Source organism: Pseudonaja textilis, chromosome 1 (genome assembly GCF_049901715.1).
Source record: "Pseudonaja textilis isolate UNSWEBS1 chromosome 1, rPseTex1.2, whole genome shotgun sequence".
NCBI lineage: Eukaryota > Metazoa > Chordata > Lepidosauria > Squamata > Elapidae > Pseudonaja > Pseudonaja textilis.
In genome coordinates this window covers 280,458,826-280,471,979 of record NC_141990.1, presented here as the reverse complement: position 1 = coordinate 280,471,979, position 13,154 = coordinate 280,458,826, and the positions used below count along the sequence as shown (strand labels likewise).

Below are 13,154 nucleotides of genomic sequence, written 5' to 3'. Positions count from 1 at the left end.
GAATAGCAAAATTTGAAGTCCTTTAATATGAGCAGAAAAAAAGATTATATTTTTCTGCCCAGTGGGGGTTATGTTTGGGGACTTCCAGTGAGGAATAGTAAACTTTTTTTTACTCCATGGATCACAGAGGTATAATGGCCAAAAGCGCAAATTTAGCACTTGCTGCATCAGTTTTAGAAAGAAAGAGAATTACACTTCCATCTTTGTAAGATCTTTATTTTTTGCAATGTACAGGAAAAGAATTATTATACTGTTGTTTAGAAATCTTTTGTAAATGCTACGGGTTTGAGTAAATTAGAAAGATTCTTCTGCATTGGAAAAATATTTATTTTTACATTTCAAACTGCTAACAAGAATTCGAAGATTGATCATTAGAGGTCTCCAGATGACTAAATTAAATGAAGCATTTAATTTGTGGATTCAAGAAATGTTCAAACTATTTAACATTATATTGGAACTAAAGGCTGTTATTGAAGAACAAATCCTTTTGATGATAAATGAAACAGATGTTATGTGGACTTTCAAATAAAACTGAATGATCATTTAAAAATGTAAAAAGATATACCAATTATGCATCAAATGAGTGATATATATTACCCTTTTAAATTGGAATGTAATACTACTACATTAAACTTACAAGTGGATTTGGATAAAGAAAACAGTTCCAAGAGAAGAGACAAAGGTAGTAGAAAAAACAGGAGCTAGAACTTTATGGGACTTAAGGATGGCTGGGAGGAATAAGGAAAAAAACATACAATAATACAAAATTGGTTTGATTATACTTAAGTAAAGAGTTGCTAGTTTTGGTGATGCTTAATGAGTATCGTGGATAGGGTTTTTTTCTAAGGTTCAACTGTGTGTAATGAATTAAGTTTGCAATATATAGGTTATTATTTTTGATATGTAAAGAAAAGGTCACTATTTCTGGTAATGTTTAACAGTTTTTAATTTTGTAACTTTGTTATTGTTAATTGGGATTAGATTTTGATTACTAAACAAATTGATGAGGGAGATTTTGTGGGATAAGGGGTGGCAGAAACTGGGGGAAGTTTTAAAAAGTGATCAGTCTAGAATCTCTACATAGGCATAAGTGGACTAAATCCCACTCCCCAACCCCACCTTGAATTACAATGTCCCTTATCTAACTTTTAGCTGATGCTTACCATTATTTGAGAATATTTCTATGCATATAGGCATGAATAGCAATAAATATGTTTAATTGGATCTTTCACATGTAGACCTGTTCTTTCATGCCTGACAGGTTTAAATTAAATGGAAAGGGAGATTATATACTTATGTTGTTAAGCATTTATGTTAATGTTTATTGGATCATTGCTGATTAATAAGGAGATTTAGAAAGAGGTTCATAGAAAATGGGATGAGGTATGGAATGAAGATGTACTGGTATTTTAAGTGACAGATAAGTTGTTAATGTTTTTTATAAGTTTATAAAATAAGTTTATTATACTTGCTGGGAATAAAATAAAAGTTTCTTCTTTTTGCTTTGGGAGGATTTTATGAACTTTTAAATTATAATGTAATGTTTTTGTACTATGTTATTGTATTAAATTTTATGTGTTCAATATAATTCTTAATAAAAATCATTGGGGGCAAAAGATGTTTGAAACTACAGGTAGTTTTCAACTTACAACCACGATTGGGACTGGAATTTTGGTTGTAAATTGATGTGGTTGTTAAGCACTCCTCACATAAACAGACCCAATTTGACAACCATTGTTACTTCAGTCATTAAGCAAATCACCAAGATCATTAAGCAAATCATATGATCATTAAGTGAATCATATGGTTACGTGAATCCAGCTTCTCCAATTAATTTTGCCTGTTGGAAGCCAGTTGGGAAGGTTGCAGATCATGATTCATGCAACTACAAGTTATTGCAACTGCTGTATATGCAAGCTGGTTTCTAACCACCCAAACTGCAATCAGATGACAAGGGGGTACAACATTCATAATTTCAAAAATGGGTGGTAAGTCACTTTTTCTGATGCTATAAGTTCAAACCATAATTATACAAATGATCATAAATCAAGGACTACTTGGAAAATATGGAGCTTCAAACTTTTCAAGTTTGTATATATGCTATTACCTATGTGATATAATGCCAAAGAATGTTCAAACTACAATACAAACTTATTTCACATGCTAACAAGATAGTGCTCAAAATCCTACAAGCTAGGCTTCATCAATATGTGATCCAAGAACTACTAGAAGTACTAGCAGAGTTTCAAAGAGACAGAGGAACTAGACATCAAATTGCCAATATTCTCTAGATTATGGAGAAAGCAAGAAAGTTCCAGAAAAACATTTACTTTTGCTTCATTGACTATGCTAAAGCCTTTGATTGTGTAATCACAACAAACTGGCAAGTTCTTAAAGAGTACCCAACCATCTTACCTGTCTCCTGAGAAATCTGTATAAAGATCAAGAAGTAGCGGTCAGAATCAGAGTTGAAGCAACTGATTGATTCCAAATACAGAAAGGAGTACTACAAGGCTATATATTTTAAGCCTACTTACTTAACTTATATGCAGAGTACATCATGTGAAATGCTGGGCTGGATGAATCACAAGAATTAAGATTACCTGGAGAATATATTGGGAGGTAAACTAGGGCAAATTTAGACAGCATATTAAGAAGAGGAGACATCAACTTGTCAACAAAGGTCTGTATAGTCAAAGCTATGGTTTTTCCCAGTCGTAATGTATGGCTGTGAGAGCTGGACCATATGGAAGACTGAGCAATGAAGAATTAATGCTTTTGAACTGTGGTGCTGGAAAAGACACTTAAAGAGTCCTCTGGCCACCACATGAGAAGAGAGGATTGTCTGGAAAATACCCTGACATGAGAAGAGAAGACTATCTGGAAAAGACCCTGATGTTGAGAAGACAAAGCAAGGAAATGGCAGGGATGAGATGTTAGTGTCATCAATGCAGTGAACATGAATTTGAACAAACTTCAGGAGAGGAAGGACAGCAAGCTATGGTCCATGGAGTTGTGAACAATCAGACACAACTTAGTGACTGAACAACAACAAAAAATGAGACACAAAGCAGAGTGTGACACTGAAAGTTAAATAGTTTAAAAGTTGTCACTTATCTACCTTAGTATAAAAAGGACTAATATGTATTGCAAAGCTTCTTTGCTGTATACAGCTACTTCCAGTGTCATAAACTCAAAATAGCCTTTGATTCCTAAATCACACTTCTTTATAATTACATGAAATTACATGAAAAAAATATGGGAAACTCTGAAAAATGCAATCATAAAAGCCCAATCCAGCGCAATACCACTCAAAAAGAAAAATAAGAAATTCAAGAAGAAACCATCATGGCTGCACAAAAATTTATCTGACAAACTGAAAGACAAAAAGGACAAACACAGAAAATGGAAAGGGGGACACATTACTAAGGCTTATTATTAGCAGATAGCCAGGACATGCAAAGATGGAAGTCAGGAAAGCAATGGTTCAGAATGAACTAAGGCTTGCTACAAAAGTCAAAGATAATTTTAAAAGTTTCTTCCAGCATATTAATAACAAGAAAAAAGTCAAGGAAACAGGTTCTTTGCATCAGTCTTCAAGCAAAAAGAAATTATAGCCCAACATACCAAAAAGCTACTGTAAAAGACAAACCAGAAATAAAAAATAAAATAAGCAAGAAAATGGTAAGAGAATGTCTACCTGACCTTGATGAATATAAATGACTTAGATGAGGGAACAGAAGGGGAACTCATCAAATTTGCAGATGATACTAAACAGGCAGGAATAGCCAACACCTCAGAAGACAAACTCAGGATCCCAAAAGATCTTTACAAACTTGAACAATGGGCCCTATCCAACAAAATTAATTTTAATGTGATAAAAAGCAAAGCTTTACATTTAGGCAGGAAAAATCAAATGAAGAAGTACAGATTAGGTGAGACCTGGCTCAAAAACAGTAACTATGAAAGGGAGTCCTAGTGGATGTTCATTTGAATATGAACCAGCAATGTGCAGAAGCCAAAAAAGCTAATACATCCTGGGTTGTATAAACAGAAGCATAGAATCAGCACATGAAGTATTAGTGCCACTTTGCAAAACCCTAGTAAGACCACACCTGGAATACTATAACCAATTTTGGTCATCATACTACAAAAAGATGTTGAGACTTTGGAAAAAGTTCAGAGAAGAGTAACTAAAATGATCAAAAGCCTGGAGATTAAACCACATGGAGAACGGCTGCAGATTTGGGGTAAAGAAAAGAATAATTGGTGACATGACAGCAGTATTTCAGTATTTGAGGGGCTGCCACAAAGAAGAGGGGGTCAAATTATTCTACAAAGCACCAGAGGGCAGGACAAGAAATAATAGTTGGAAAATAATCAAAGAGAGAAGCAACCTGGAATTAAGGAGAAACTTTGTAACAGTAAGGACAATTAACCTGTGAAACAACTTGCCTTCAGAAATGTGGGCTCTCCATCACTGGAGGTTTTTAAGAAGAGACTGGATAGTCACTTGTCTAAGATTATATAGGTTCTCCTGCTTGAGCAGAGAGCTGGACTAGAAGACCTCCAAAGTCTGTTCTGTTCTGTTCCTATTCCATGAAAAAAAAAATTACAAGGACATTACATGAAAAAAGAAAGTTTACAAGATATTTTAATGTGCTCAGTGCTTATTTAGCTATATAATGTATTTCCAGTATTATTTTATTTATATCAAGTACAGTATATTGAGTCAAATTTATTAATTAAAAGTTCAAAATCATTGTTATGCTTTCTTTTTGGCAGTAGTAAAATAACAAAAATCTGTAGATCCTTTAGGATTACCCATAATCCTGCAAGCCTGTGATTTCCAATGTAAACACAATTCCTATGAACTGATAGAGATCCTGGTTAATTAAAAGATGGATACCATATTCAGCATCTTATTTTTACTCTAGTATGTTATGGTAACTTCATATTATATTTTTATCTTACTGGTTTTGTAACTAAATTTTTATCATGTTGAATTTTTTACATTTTCAATTTTAAATATGAAGGTTTACAGATGTGTATGTTCTTTAAAACATACGTATGTTAAAACATTTCTTTAAAACATGTGTGTGTTCTTTAAAATGTTGCCCAAATAGTAATTACTAATAGATTGCCATGTGTTGGTATGTAAAGTTTTTTAATTTTTTTTAATGAATTACCAGAGAAGAGTTATCATTTAGTTTCAGTTTCAAATATAGGAAATATGTTAAGTTGTGTTCATAGTTCTGAGACTAATTGCCTTATTTGTAGTCAGGAAAAATGGAAACTGTTTCCTGCATGACAGATGGCTTTGTGACCATGGAGGAGTGCAAGCAGCATGGAGTGTTTTTATTAAAATATATTCCTTAGTTTTTAGCAAGGTACAGTTTGCCCATTTGCTTGCAGACTGTAGCACAATTAGACTATGAGAAGATTAGTCAATATAATCCAGAATGTTTGGCAACAATCTTGCTTTGGAACAATTGCAATAGGAATTTAGCTTCAAGAAATTCCAATCTTTGTGACATATTTAGAATTCTGAATATATATCATATTTATCATCTCAAAATAACAGTCATTTGGATACACATTCATACAACAGAAAGAAAAACTAATAAAAATTAGGGGAATTCACTTATTCAATTATTTGGATCTGAATCAAAGATAGAATCTCAACTATCAAACACAAAGTTCTTCTCTAAACCCACAATTCTGATATACAGTAGTAATATGTTTGATCTGTATCTCTCACATTCCAGAATCTATAGACCTACATTTATAGTATACAAAATTCATTCAGGTCAGCTCTTTTGTTTCAGGAAAAAAGCAGTACAATCTCATTCTGTCTCTAATACCACATCTATACACATATCATTTAAAAAAAAATACACACACATTTCCTTTCTCATTTGGACTATCTCAAAGTTCACTACTATATCATTCTGTTAGTCTTCTCACTTCCTCTTCCTTTATTTGCCACCCTTAGCAATGGGGGTCATGCCAAGCCATCATGGTAACAAAGGGTTCAATTTCTTCCTTCCTTTTGAATTGGGAATGTGATGGCAACCACAAATACTTCAGAGCAAAAAATGAGTTTTCAACTGCTTATGTCATTTTACTTTTCAAGAATGTTTCCTTGAGACACTATGTGAAATAAAGTCGGCAGACAACTGGAAGTCTGTGTTTCATATTGAACCACATTTTCCCAAAGTGTTGTTTAAAACTGAATAAAACTGAAATAAATCAGATATTGGCAAAACTGTTCAATGTAAATTTTTAAAACAGGAATTTTAACATTTATAATAATGAACATCTATAAAATACCAGCATTTCTTACGATGATCATACATAACCTTCTTTCTTGCTAAGTTTTCTAAATCAAAGTATAAGGATAAAGCTTGTTTAAAGAACAAAAAAAATGTCAAGGTAGTATTTTACAATACTTGTTGCAAGCAAAATTAAGACATCACCTGTTCCTCCAAGCAGCTCATTTTTATCACCACAAATCATGAAAAGAAATATTTTATAATGTCCTATTCCCCTCATCTTCTGTATCATCACTTTTCGATTGTAAACCTAAAATCTGCCTAATTTTTTATTATTTTATCAACTTTTAAACTGAAGACTGAAATATGAAAATTTAATTTTCTTAAATTAATATTTAATAACTAAGATCATCTTTCTGCTCAGAAATTCTTATACTGCTACAAAGTAAAACAATGAATTTTATAGCCTGCTTCTAATCTCTACCAGGTAAATCTATTGAGTATTTTATTTCTATCAATCTGCATAGGATTTCAAAGAAAAAAGCTTTCATTGCTTACATTTTAAAAAAGAAAAATGGGATGTCAACCTCATTATTGATTACTTGATAAGTCAATTTTCAGAGTCTTCACCATCCATTCAACACTGCAATAACCCAAAAAGTCGTTAAGAGATCCATGTTATTCCCCATAAATATTGTATCAGAAACTGCTTTCTAAAACTTGTAGATCATTTAAGAGCAGATGCTCTAGTAAGTCTAGCAATCTTTTCTGTTAGTATTTTTTTAAATATACTAATCTGTCCAATTTGCTTACCTGATTCTTTCCACTGGTACTTTTTAAATCTCAAACTACAGGTAATCCATGCTTACTGACTGCCTCATTTAATAAATGTTCAAAGTTACAAGAGTGTTAAAAAAACAGCTTTGCAATCAATCTTCACATTTATTACTGTTTGCTGTGTTCCACAATTACATGATCATCATTTGTGTGTTTCCCAACTGGCTTTCAACAAGCAGATTTATAATGGAGAACACAGAAGTAAAATCATCAGTCACATAATGTTTTGCTTAGTAATTGCATTGACTAGTTTAACAATCAAATGACAAGTGAAGTTGTAGTCCATCACATTCACATCACTTTCTGCTTAATAACAGCAGCACTTAGTGATAGATATGCTGGTCCGAACTGTGGTTAGTAAATAAGGATTACCTGTACGTTTGACTTTCAACATTCTTCTCAAGAATTGAATCATTTTAATCCAAAATTTCTTTTACATCTAGCTAAAACCTCTTAAAATCAATGGTTGAAATGGTATAGAAGTAATATGCATCAATAAATATTGACTTGCAATAAGAATATGGATTAACTTAATATTGCAAAAAACTTTGTACTGAAGGAATGAGATGTTAAACTGATGGTTGTTATTAATGTTCTCAAGCTCAATATTGACCACATGGACAAGTCCATGCAGTTTTCTTGGCAATATTTTTCAGAAATGATTGGCCACCGCTTCCTTCCTAGGGCGGAGAAGGAGACATAATAATAATCCAGATGGCTTTGGGTCTAACGCAGGATTAGAATTCACATAGTATCCTAGTTTCTAGCCAAATATCTTTAACTACTATACTAAACCAGCTCTTTATTGTTTATTTAGCCATGATTTATTGAATAAGCCACAACTATGTGATGCAACATGCTAAACACATTCAAACCAATCACATTATACCTTAGTGCAGGGGTGTCAAACTCAATTTCATTGAGGGCCGCATCAGCATTGTGTTTGACCTCAGGATGAGCATGGGCAGTTCAATGTAACTCATGTCAGGGTACTTATGGTGACCAAGTGCTAGGGCAGTACTTCCTTCATACCCCCTCTCCTTCTCATAATCTACTTCCTTCTTTCCCTTCCCTTCTCTTATTTTTCCTTCCCACTTCATTCATTCTTCTTGTTTCCCCACTTTATTTTTCCTTCCTTGCTCTCTTCCCATCTTCTTCGTTGTCTTTCCTCTTTCCCTTTCTTCTTTCCTGTCCCTTCTTGCATGCTCAAATGAAAAAGGGGGAACATTTGTCCTTTCAGGCTGTTGTTTTTTTAGTTTGTTTTGCCAGTGAAAACGGAGCTCAGGAGGGCCATGTGGGGCCTCCCTGGATCCCGTTTTCAGCCGCGACGGCCTCCTGCAGCCCTCTGCCAGCAAAAACTGAGTGTGGCCCTCCCAAGCTCTGTTTTTGCTAGCAGAGGCACTGCGGGCCGGTCCTTTGCTATTTCCAGGGCAGCCCCACAGGCCAGATCTAAGCATCCCATGGGCTGGATTCGACCCATGGGCCTTGAGTTTGACACCCCTGACTTAGTGTAATACATAAACTCAAAGTTTATTGATTGGGAGCATGTAAGTGACTCTGGATGGCATATGAAAATCAAAAAACCTAAAAGATAATGGCAAACTTCATTAAAAGCCAATTAAGACAAATAAAATTATTATCAAACTAAAATATATTATATATTTGAATGACCACTTCTCTTCCATCACATTTACTGGCAGAAAGGACATATTGTGGGTCCCAAACAGTAAGGAATGTCTGAAAGAACCAAGGAGAACCTTTTCTGCAACAGCACACACCTTTCTAAGGGCTTGCTCCTTTCACAAAGTATATTTTAAAGAAGCAATTTGGTAACTAAAGAAAAACATGCATTTTTGACTCTCATGCTCCTCCAGTAATTTCTCCAGTAATTTTTCTCCCCATAGCCCTAATTTTTTATTGGTTCTCTATAACTATAATTAGCAGCTACTCAACCCTAGTTTTAAACTTATTTCAAAATATAGCATACATATAGTTCTATCTTAAGAAAGCACAAGGAGGCCTAGTCTAGAGGGGGAGAAATCTCATGATAAAGTGCATCTTAAAACTAAAAAAAATAGTTTTATTCTAATTAACTCAAAACAGAATAGGTGTTGGCTTACCTGAACGCAGTTTCTCAGCATGCCTTGGGATAATCCATACGTATGGGTTGAATCTGCCTTTCTGCCCAGAAACTGAGCCATCAATCTCTGCCATGCTTCTTCCTGTCGGGGCAGGAAGCCCCCTAGCCCCAGTCACAATGAAGGCGCAGCCATTTGATGATCTTCCTGTGGCATTGGCTCTGCCTCCCACCTGGACACTGGACCAGATGGTTGCCAGGATGGGATGGTGTATCCTAAGGCATGCTGAAAAACTGCATTCCGGTAAGCCAATGCCTATTCTCCAGCATGCCTTTGGGATAATCCACACATACGGGACATACCAAAGCTGGCAGTCCCTATGGGTGGGAATAAGTCTGGTCCTGTGCACTCCCATCTGTATGCACTCACTGTAGCACTCTTCTGCAGAAGGCCATCTCTGCTGAGGCGTATGTGTCCAGTCTGTAGTGCTTTATGAATGGAGACAGGAAGGACCATGTAGCCCTGCAATGTCCTCAAGTGAGGCTTGCGTCACCCAGGCAGCTGTGGTAGCTGCACTTCTGGTTGAGTGAGTTTTTACACGTCTGGGTGTTGGCCAGGGTCTCGTAGGCCTTGGCTATACAAGCCCTGATCCAGCGGCCTATAGTTGAAGAAGAGACTTTAGTGCCCACTGAAGATAGCTGAAATGAGATGAACAGGGCTTCGATTTTATGAAATATTGATATGTGTTTGATGTACCTGAGAAGAGCCCTCCGAACATCCAATATGTGCCATCTGTGCTCTCTGTTGTATGAAGGGGTAGGACAAAAGTCAGGAGGAATGACTTCCTGAGCCCTGTGAAAACAAGAGTTTACCTCTGGGATGAAGGAGGGGTCGAGGGGCAGGACAATCCTGTTATCGTGGAAGGTGCAGAGAGGTCTTCCCTGGTGGAAAGAGCTGCCAATTCTGATATGTGCCTTGCCAATGTAATGGCCACTAAGAAGGTGACTTTGAGTGTTAGAAAGTGTAGGTTTACTGATTGAAGAGGTTCAAACGGTTCCTGAGTAAGGGCTTGTAACACTGTAGACAGGTTCCAAGAAGGGTATCTGTGGACTGTTGGTGGTCTAAGATTGACAGCTCCTTTGACGAAGGAGCAGATGACCGGATGATGAGCTAAGGAATTCCTCTTCCCATAGTGCAACATGATGGACAGGGCTGCTACCTACCTGCATAGCGTACTAGGAGAGAACCCTTTGTTGAGTCCTGTTTGTAGAAAGTCCAGGATCTGTGGCACTGAGGCTGCAGTTGGATCCGTGCCCTTCTTGGTGCACCATTGATGGAACATTTTCCAGGAAGCGTCATATATTCTGTTCAGGGAAGGCCTCCTGAGGCTTGTACTGTTTTGATGACCTTTTTTGAAAAGTTATACCACCTCAGGATCTGTCTTCCAAGTGCCAGGCAGTCAATTGGAGCCACTGAGGCTCCAGGTGTTCCAAGACCCCTGGCTAAGAGATATCCTGTCCTGAGGGATCCTCCAAGGGTGGGACACTGACAGGCTCACTAGATCCGCATACCATGACTGTCTGGGCCAGTGGGGAGCGATGATGATGATTTCTGCCTGTTCTAGAAGCACTTTCCTTATCACTCCTGGTTTGAGGGACAGAGGAGGAAAGGCGACGCTTGGGCCAGCGGCTGCAAAGGGCATTTACCCCTTCTGTGGGAATCTGGAGTAGAAATGGGGAAGTTGGGTGTTCACTGGAGTGGCAAAGAGGTCGAGGACTGGCCTACCGAATCTCTGAGATATGTCCTGAAACAGATCTGAATGGAGATGCCACTCGGAATTGTCCACCCTGGTCCTACTTAGGTAATCTGCCTGGACATTTGCAATCCCCGATATGTGCTCTGCCTTGAGTGACAATAGGTGAGCCTCCACTCAGATTCCCAGTTGCTGTGTTTTGGACATGAGGGATCTGGAGTGGGTCCCTCCCTGGCGATTAACGTGTGCTTTGGCCACCACGTTGTCCATTAGGATTAGCATGTGTTGGCCGGTCACTGTGCTTTGGAAGTGTTTGAGAGCTAAGTGAATGGCTCTCAGTTCTAACCAATTCTTTATGTTGTGTTGAAAGTCTGCTGTGGACCATTGACCCTGCGCAAGCTGGGACTATAGATGGGCCCGCCATCCCAACAGACTCACATCTGAAGTGACTATGATGTGAATAGGGACCCCTTGGTGATCACTGGGGATACCCACCACCTGAGGGAACTGAAGACATCCGACCAGAGTCAGACCCTGACGTTGGAGGTGCTGGTGCCTGCTCTCTGAAATGGTAGGAGGAACAATTGGAGAGGACTGGCGTGCAGTGCAGTCGGGCCCATGGAACTATGGCTGAGATTAATCAGCTATGTATGAGATTAATTTTCCCAGAAGCTGAGAAAGCAATGTCAGGGGAGCTGCTCGCTCCGCTGTGACCTGGGTGAACAAGAGCCTGATGATGTCCTGACGTTCCTGGGACAAATATACCTCTCATAGATTTCTGTATATCACCACACTGAGATGAAGGAGGCGAGTAGAGAGTGTTAGCTGGCTTTTTGGAAATTGATTGAAAATTCGTGATCCTTTAGGACCTGGATTGTGTAAGTCAAGTCTGATTTGGCTTGTTGGCTGGAACTGGACTGGATAAGATAGTACTGGACTCGCACCGGGATTGTTCTGAGGTGCGCGGCCAGTGCTGCCAGCACTTTTGTAAAAGTCCTGGATGCCGATGGCAGTCCAAATGGGAGGGCCTTGTATTGATAATTGGCCCCCTGCATAATAGAACCTGAGAAACCTCAGAGGGATGGAAGGTAATGTGGAGGTAAGCCTCCATCAAATCGATGGACGTTAGGAGATCGCCCTCTCCCGGATGCCTTCCAAGATTGCAGAGACTTCATTTTGAATCTCTTGTCTTCTAAATAAGCACTGAGCTTTTTGAGATCCAGGATCGCTCTCCACACGCACACATCCCAACGTCTTGGGAACTGCAAATAGAATGGAGTAAAACCCATGCCTCCTCTGGTCCTCCAATACCAGCTCGATGGCCTGGATGTCCAGCAAATGCTGGACCACTATGTCCATGAGCCTTTTCCTTATGTGGTTCTTGTTGGGCAACGGGTAAAGGTCCTCGGAGGAATGGACAGAAAATCTAGGGTGAGACCGAATCACACTGTTTTCAGGACCCAGGAATCAGAAGTGATGGTCTCCCATCGTTCTGCAAATATGGCCAGTCAGCTACCGATGGGAGGAAGGGTCTGGCAGTCATTTGGATCAATGGTAGGGATGACCTCCTGTGCCATGAAAGGGCCATTTAGATTGAAACTGTTGTTTGTTTGTCTCTAAATCCCGATCTATTTGTGGGTCTATCAGATCTGGGTTGGTAAGATCTTTGGAATTGAGGAAATTCCTGGCCTGAGTCTGAGGAACGAAATGGCTGTCTACGGGAGTAAGGAGAAGCCCTCCTGTCAGCCCTCCTGGTAAGTGAGGAGAACACCTTTCTTTTATTCTCATTCTCAGTTACAAAGGAATTCAAGGCCACTTTCCATTTGGTTCTAGCATCTGCTTGCCACTGTCGTAGCCACAGATGACAAGAAGTGATGTTGGAGGCCAGAGTCCTAGAGAAGAATTGGGCTGCATGCAGGGAGGAGTCAGCCACAAATTCAGAGGCCACCACTAGTTTGTTGATGTCCTGATGCATTCTGATTTCCTCAGGGGGATTCCTAGCCTGTAACAGCCAGAGGAAGGATGTCCTAGTGAAGAAGAAGGTGGCTGCAGCTGCTTTAACTGCCCAGGTGTTAGCCTGGTGTGTCTTGTGGAAATTTTGTTCCACTTTTTTGTCCTCTGTCTTAAGGGCCTTTGCTATGTCACCTGATATTGCAGAGGGAGAGACCAAGAACGCCAAAGGTTTGTCCAGAGGGGGAAGTTGAAGTGACT

General features: G+C 38.5%; 1 protein-coding gene across 9 annotated transcripts in view; it reads right to left on the bottom strand.

The window, feature by feature from the left end:
* ARHGAP5 (Rho GTPase activating protein 5) overlaps positions 1 to 13,154 on the bottom strand; it is a 48,245-nt gene that overhangs the window by 20,828 nt on the left and 14,263 nt on the right. For 3 of the 9 annotated variants that reach the window (XM_087921875.1, XM_087921873.1, XM_087921874.1), the window contains one exon: positions 4,456 to 4,592. The exons of the other annotated variants lie outside the window; for them this stretch is intronic. The gene's annotated coding sequence lies outside the window, so the exon portion shown is untranslated. The remainder of the gene's footprint in view (positions 1 to 4,455; positions 4,593 to 13,154) is intronic. 9 annotated transcript variants of the gene reach the window in all.